The 7,959-nt window shown below is 34.8% G+C and overlaps 1 protein-coding gene across 1 annotated transcript in view; it reads left to right on the top strand.

The window, feature by feature from the left end:
• Nucleotides 1–6,649: 6,649 nt before the first annotated feature.
• LOC105388735 (orexin/Hypocretin receptor type 1) overlaps nt 6,650–7,959 on the top strand; it is a 122,900-nt gene continuing 121,590 nt past the window's right edge. Inside the window, exon 1 of the mRNA XM_038109761.2 lies at nt 6,650–6,981. The gene's annotated coding sequence lies outside the window, so the exon portion shown is untranslated. The remainder of the gene's footprint in view (nt 6,982–7,959) is intronic.

Below are 7,959 nucleotides of genomic sequence, written 5' to 3'. Positions count from 1 at the left end.
CTTGACTTTGACTTTGACTTTATATAGTGTCTATGTTACTAAGCGCTTGCAGGGGTGACTAAAGCCGCACGATCTTCAACGGAAACCTATGTATGTGCGCGAGTTCGACTCACGCTTGGCAAGTAATTTTTCACGTTACGTCAAATAGATACAATTTGTGCAGCTCTTTAATAGACACATTAAAGAGCTGCACAATTTGTACGCTATTTTGTATATATTTGTATGTTTGAAAAATGAAAAAATGTTTATTTAACCAAAAAATTTACACAGGTTATCTTAATAAATATTATGAATATAAAACAGTTATAAATTATTTGGACCAGATTAAAAAAAACTATGGTAGCTGGGGTTCTCACACTAGGCTAAGCCTGTGCCGTGAGTAACCAATAGGCAGACTGTAACATTTGAGAACAGGTGGCTTGTTGTCAACATTTTCAGTAAAATTAGGGTGAAAGTAGTATATTTGGTTAGCATTTAAGATACAAATCATACGGTAGAAAATGAATAGTAAGTAAAAAAGTAAAAACCAAACTAAAATAACTTAAATAACTTATTAAAATAAAATTTAGTTTTGTAGCGCTATTTGAAAACTTGAACTTATTTCAGACTCAAAAGACCTACTACTTAGTCACCTCAATTGTCCTTCCACAGTTCAAAGTATCCTGTCAGTTCTTGAGCTTAAACTGTTCTGTCTTTTATTGCATTTTAAGCCTTATTACTTCTTATATTTATGTGCTTCAAGATATTATTTAAGTAAATGAAGAAAAGAGATTTTCATGAAATATGGTAGGAGTCTTTTGCTAATCCAATGCAGCTCAACTGAATATTTGCTAAGTGTTTTTGTCTTTATGAAAACTATTTAATACAAAAAGCTAACTTAACTAAGCTAACAAAGCTATATGTATAAGTTATATTTTATCACAGTCATAGTTTTAGTTTACACATGTCATATATATTAAGGGTCTGCAATAGGGAATCGAGGGTTGGCATTGTCATAGAATTATGTAGTAAATGATGCTCTACAGCCTTGAAAAAAATCACACAGGTAGTTGAAGAGTCTAGCTAGGTGCTGAATCATTCGAATTTAAGTAAATGATTATGGATAACTGTAAATTAATTTCAGAATATCAAGAAAAACCAGTCAATCACACTCCCGTATTGTAACAACTGTGTCGTAATTATTAAGAATTTTCATATGATTTTTATCATATTATAAAGTTAAAGGCTTGGACTAGGCGCTAAATACCTTGTTTTTTTAATAAACACACACTTATTTTGTGTAAATTAATCCCAAACTTGAGCAATTTTTTTCCCTCAAATCTTCATACAAATATCTATGGCGGCTTTCTGTGTTATAAAATCATAAACACAAGTGACGTTTGACTCAGTTGGCCGCTGGCCTCCAAAGAAGGGTCACGTCGGTTTAGGCAGCACTGACAGCTCGCGATCTTATCGTGTACAGATACAAAATCACTGCACATTGGTTGTCATTGCACTTTTTCAACTTTTATGACACCAAAATAATTTGATTTGAAATTGAGGAAGCATAATTCTTCCAGTATATTCAATACATTAAATTAAATTAGATAGTGTGCAATATTCTCGTGATATTACAGTCTCGTAAAGGTCTGATGAGGAGCAGGAATATAGCGAATGGATCTAAGTGATGACAATACGCACGAACATTAGGTTAGGGATCAAAAATACAGTCTCTTGGTGCTGGTTGAGGTATGGTCTCGTGAGGATCTGATGAGGGCAATAACACGGTGGTGGCTCAATTTTATTTCAAAGATGTTAATAGCTAAAAGCATCGAGTTTGGGCTATTAAGTATGTTTTTCAGAGAGAGAGAAAGAGATTTTGTTAGGATGTGTTAGGTTTACTGGGTTTACTAAGTTCATTCTGTTAATGGCATCAAGTTGTTATGTGTTCATAAGTAATAATTATTTATTAACAAAATGCTGTTGATTCTCCACGAAAATGTAAAAATAAAAATAAAATAAATAAAAATAAATTCGTAACGTAAAATTGTCAATGACGGAATTTCTTCTATAGACAGTAGCCACAAAAAAAACAAACGATAGATGGCGTGATTTGAAGATAAAGATACATTTTTTCGACACATAGACAGCAACAACAAAAAAATACAGATTTAAAGAAAAGAAACACATACTTATACAAAACAACAAAGAAAAAAAAAGGATACACATCAAAATAACTGGAAAAAATATAAGCCCCAATTTACTTGTGTGGGACAGGGAGTACCATAATATTTTTTTTGGGGTACTCCCCATCTATGCGAAATATAAGCTTGATATCTTTACCCGTTTCTGAGAAAAAGGGCGGTGACAGACAGTCAGTCAGACAGACGGACAACAAAGAGATCCTATAACGGTTGCTTTTTTTCTTTTGACGTTCGAAACCCTAAAATTAAGTAAAAATATTATGCTGCCAAAAAATGTACTTACAGGTATTGAAAAAGCGGTATATAAACAAATTATACCAGCAGAGGGTTCACCATTTAGCTGAATGTTACTTAGAAAACGGCCTTGAGTGGCGGTCAAGTTGGTCCCCGCCTGCGATACTTTCCATTAACATTGGGACTCGTTTTCATGTTTTTAGCGTACAGTCAGGTTTTTAGTTTTTTATAATTGTATTTTTTTATTTGTAACTTTTTAGTTGTTTTTATTTTATGAAATTTTACGTCGGTAGGTAGTTCATGATCATTTTTTATTTCAATAATTTTGGTGTTGTTATTTAAATACCTTCAATATGCATATTTTTGTAATGTGAAAATCAAGTCCTTTCATTTGATACCTTACACGGCAAAGTTGAATTATTATTTTTTCGATCATCACGTATGTCCTCAAGAGGGTGCTATGTACATTTTAATGTTCAAGTTGGTCCCCGCCTGCGATACTTTCCATTAACATTGGGACTCGTTTTCATGTTTTTAGCGTACAGTCAGGTTTTTAGTTTTTTATAATTGTATTTTTTTATTTGTAACTTTTTAGTTGTTTTTATTTTATGAAATTTTACGTCGGTAGGTAACTAGTTCATGATCATTGTTTATTTCAATAATTTTGGTGTTGTTATTTAAATACCTTCAATATGCATATTTTTGTAATGTGAAAATCAAGTCCTTTCATTTGATACCTTACACGGCAAAGTTGAATTATTATTTTTTCGATCATCACGTATGTCCTCAAGAGGGCGCTATGTACATTTTAATGGAACGTCACATAGCCTATAGCCATCGCGCCATCAATACGCTTCTAACAATACCTCATACATCAAAATCTATCAAGCCGTTTAGGCTACAGGAGGTAACAAAGAAACAGACATACATACATACAATCAAAAAACATTACCCTCCTCCTTCGGCAGTCGGGTAAAAAGGAGTAAGACAGGGGGTCACTCTGAACTTTTGCTCTACGAGTTTTGGAAATTAACAAAAAAAAACCTTTTTCATAGAAACTTTGTTGGACATGTGACTTTTTACCATGGAAAACGAATATTTTTTTTCGCGAATTTGCAAATCTCGTAGAACAAAAGTTGTTCAGAATGACCCCTTGAGTCATCCCCTTTTGGCTTAGTATAGCCCTTTTGCGACACTATGTATTTACTTTGCTTTGTCGTCGGGGTTCAGTTGGCTGGAGGATGCCCGATACTTATTATCTACACTTTAATACTTTTAGTTACCTTTCTACAAGTAAATACCACATTTGTTTGAGAAAGCTAATCGGGTTCCGAGTCCGAGTATAGAGTAAAGTGGCACCTCTATTAATTTCTACTCTTTCCTGGTGCCTACCAGTGTAAGTAAGAATTATACTTACTTACCCAAAAATCACCCAAGATGTACTTGAACATAATTGTCAATAAAGTTGGCGAGTAAAAGTTTATCGACCCACTGTGCAAACTTACATGTGTGCGTGTCACTGCGTGTGCTGTGTGAAGAGCATTGAAAACCCAAAATTGGCGCGGCACGTCACCCTGTACGGGCCCTTAAAACTATTAAGAAGTTTTAGTTGATCGCTATGATTTGCTATGTGAGCCATACAAATCACATAAGTACAAGATTGATTGTTGTCAAAAACTATAAAAGTTTACGTTTTCTCTTTTTATTTACCGATATTTTTATTATGATAATTGTGAGATGACAGAAAAATACAAAACCTTTTTCTTTTACGTATTTCAAAACTAGAGGCCAAGGGCATACCTACGAAGCCTGAGTAACCATATCGGCAACGGCATTCGCCGAAGCCGTGGCCACGTGACCAACAAAGTTTCTATGGAGATTCAAATTTATTTTCATGAATTTTCGTAGGTCGTTACAAGTTGTCGAGAATGACTTCCTAATGCCGAGTTACAGAGGAAAGAACTTTAAGCTAAACAAATCGCTTTAAGCGATAAGACCGCCATTTTTGTACAGATTTGTTAGTATTTAAGTTATGTAAGTTTCTTTTATGTGTGTGTACAAATGAAGAATCCTTACTAATATTATAAATGCGAAAGTAACTGTGTCTGTCTGTCTGTCTGTCTGTTACTCTTTCACGCCAAAACTACTTAACGGATTTTATTGAAATTTGGTATACATACGTCTAATAATCTAGAGTAGTCTAGACCCTGGGAAAGAACATAGGCTATTTTTTATCCCGGAATTCCCACGGGAAAACTTTTTAAGGCGAAGCGAAGCGCGCGGGAACAGCTATAATATTATAATGTCGACCTTAGCTTAAAGTTCCTTTCTGCAACTTAGCGTCAGTCACCCACTTTAAACTTATTTTAGCCTATTTTTAACACCTTTTTTTAAAATTTAAGAGTAATTGATATCGATTTCCTTTCAATGTGGTTGTCTGGAAGAAATTACTTTTAGTAATAAGGCCGCCGATTGTACTATTTATTTTCCTTTCTATGTTTATGAAACTGTTTCTGTTTGTGTACAATAAAGAGAATTTTATCTTTTTATCTTTATCTAGAGGTAGCCAGCTGTGGTGCAAGCATATTTAATAACTATGTAAAATACTCATAAGTTAACCAAAACTCCAAGAAACATAATAGCGAGAGCGTCGAAACTATTTCAATCAAAACACACGTTCGGTTAATAAACAAACTTGAGAATTCAATCCAACTAATATACCATCCACATTCGTAAGAGTTCATCTAGAAATAATATGATATTATTGTGTACTAGTGCGAAAAAAGATTTAACCCGTCTAAAGGAAAGAGAAGGGTTATAAATTTGTTGTACACTCGAGAACAATGAAAAAGTTACAGTGACATAGCACGAAGTTACTCCTAGATAAGACTAGCTTAACGACACAACAAATACATTTAGTTGCGCATCAGAATATTGCCAACTAATAACGTAAATTGTGATCAAATCCTTGTAAAGAGTACGAACGAGAGTAACTAATATTATAAATGCGAAAGTAATTGTGTTACTCTTTCACGCCAAAACTACTGAACGGATTTGAATGAAGTTTGGTATACAGATGGTCTAGCTAGACTCTAGACCCTGAGAAAGAACATAGGTTACTTTTTATCCGGAATTTCCAAGGGCAAACTTTTTAAGGCGAAGCGAAGCTCGCGGGAACAGCTAGTTTTTTTTATGAATGTATTCAAAAATGAGGGAATGATGTTTTGAAGCAATGCAGCAGGTACCTACAGTCAGCTGCATAAGTAGCCATACACTTTGTACCTTGTCAAGCTAATAAACCGCCAATCCATTCAATGAAGCATTGACGGGTCGTTAGTTTGACAAGGTACAGAAGTGTACCTATATAGCAACTTATTATGGAGCTGACCTATCCTAAGTGGTTAAAAGTTTGAATACATTATACTTACTTACTTACTTATTCCCAATCTCCGCTGGGGAGCAAAGGGTCTAAGTGAAGCGTCGCCATTCTTTAAGAACACATTGTAAGCCATTAAAAAATTCGGACGACCGAATGGCGTAGTGGTTAGTGACCCTGACTACTGAGCCGATGGTCCCGGGTTCGATTCCCGGCTGGGGCAGATATTTGTTTAAACACAGATATTTGTTCTCAGGTCTTGGATGTGCCCGTAAAATGGCAATAGGCCCGCCCCCTATTACATTGGGACTAATATACACTCTGGCGAAAAGTGGGTGCAGCAATGCACCTCTGCCTACCCCGCAAGGGAGTACATTAGTACAAGGCGTGAGTGCGTGTGTGTGTGTTTTTTTTTAAATTCGGCAAGTTGAATGAGCATTTTGTGAGTGGAACTGTTTCATTGTCCACCAGTGTATTAGGATTAGGAGGAAGTAAGTAATATTACAAGATTTGAGAGTAGCATCGGAGCAGTCACTCGGGCCGTGCTTACTTTCATTGTGTAAAAGCTACAAACACTTCAATGAGCGATAATTTTTTATAATATTTTGTTTTGACTATACTTAATTTAAATATTAATCAATAAAACATCTCATAATAATTATATCTACTTTCATTTTTTCACAAAATGCTACCTACCTATCCTCATTGAATCTTCAACTCGAATTCCCAAAAAAATATAAAAGAGTTCCCCTTACAAAGACACTATCAAAAAATCCTTTTCCAAAGGTAATTTTATGGAAGTGCGTGAAAATTACCAGATTAATTCGGTAAACGCAATATCACAGACCATTGCCGCCATGTATTTCCAACGCAGTCTTTTGGCGGGAACGCGCCGAGACGCTTGTCTATGAAGCGGCGGGAAACTCGCGCGAACTTTGACATTCGAAATTTGAAACTATTTTCTTTTTAAAAGTGTAGAGCTAACCGTTTTAGTGAAGTGAAGTTCTGTACAGCCAGTAGTATTTTGCTACTGATTTAAAGTGTTTTTTTAGTAGAATCCTCCGTGTTATTAATAATTTTATGCAATCAGAGATTGTATGTGAATGTGCGTATTTAGTTTTCTTTCGTTATTTGTGTGGGATTCAGTGTTTATTGTTTGTGTTTGCAGATACTTCAGCTATATCCTTTGTAAGTACCTAATTAAATTTTATTTAGGTTTGATTTTGTTTAGAGGTGTCCAGTATATTTTTTACCAAAAGTAAGTTACTTTTCAGCATTTTTTTCGTCATCAATTATTCTATTTGTGCCAAAACAGTTGGCTGTTTTTATCTGTCTATCGGGAAATAAACAGATTTCAGTGGCATTTTATTTATAATGGTGGTTAACGGTATGTACCTTAGTAATTTATGCCAATTTTACGCACTTAGAATAAATATTTTTTCTCGTCAAATATAATTATTGAACAATTAAATTGGTTACCAATTTTTTTCACAATACCTGCACAAAAACCAGACCCCTCTTAGGATTACTTTGCTACTGAGAGGGAGTTAGGTTTTTTGCAGCCCACTGTACTTAATAACAATCTTATAAAGTACCTAAGTCAAAAAGGGTTGTCTCAGGGGGTCATTCTGAACAACTACACAGGTTCCTTTGTTGTTCTATGACTTTTGAAAATTCGAGAGAGTTAAAAATATTTCTTTACCTTAGAAAATTTGTTCGTTATATATGTATATGCATTCTTACTATATTTTTCATACCCTTTTTGCAACACCCTGAATAGGTTTTAATTCTGCCCTTTTCTTCTAATCCATACATTTTTTTTGGAAACGTTATATTGTGGATTTTAAGACCGCAGGATCGTGGGGTGTGGAAGAAAAAAGTGGGGGCTTTTGCCCAGCAGTGGGAAAATAAGTAGGGATAAAAATTGTGGGCCAAAAGTGGGTGTCAACTTGTTATTCTGAACAACTATTGTCCTTTTAGCCTTTGAAAAAAATACCCTAAACACATTGTAATAAGCTGTAAAATGGCGATACGGCCCGCGACCTATCACTTGGGTATACAATACACGAATGTACTACCAACAGCAGGTGACCCGTTTGTGAATCACCTTTGTAATAAGTCATAAGTTTGACTGCCCATTCGGGGATTACAGTCAAACCTACGCAA

Source organism: Plutella xylostella, chromosome 20 (assembly GCF_932276165.1).
Source record: "Plutella xylostella chromosome 20, ilPluXylo3.1, whole genome shotgun sequence".
Taxonomy (NCBI): domain Eukaryota; kingdom Metazoa; phylum Arthropoda; class Insecta; order Lepidoptera; family Plutellidae; genus Plutella; species Plutella xylostella.
The sequence above is the reverse complement of the archived record's forward strand: the minus strand, read 5'-3'. Positions and strand labels throughout refer to the sequence as shown.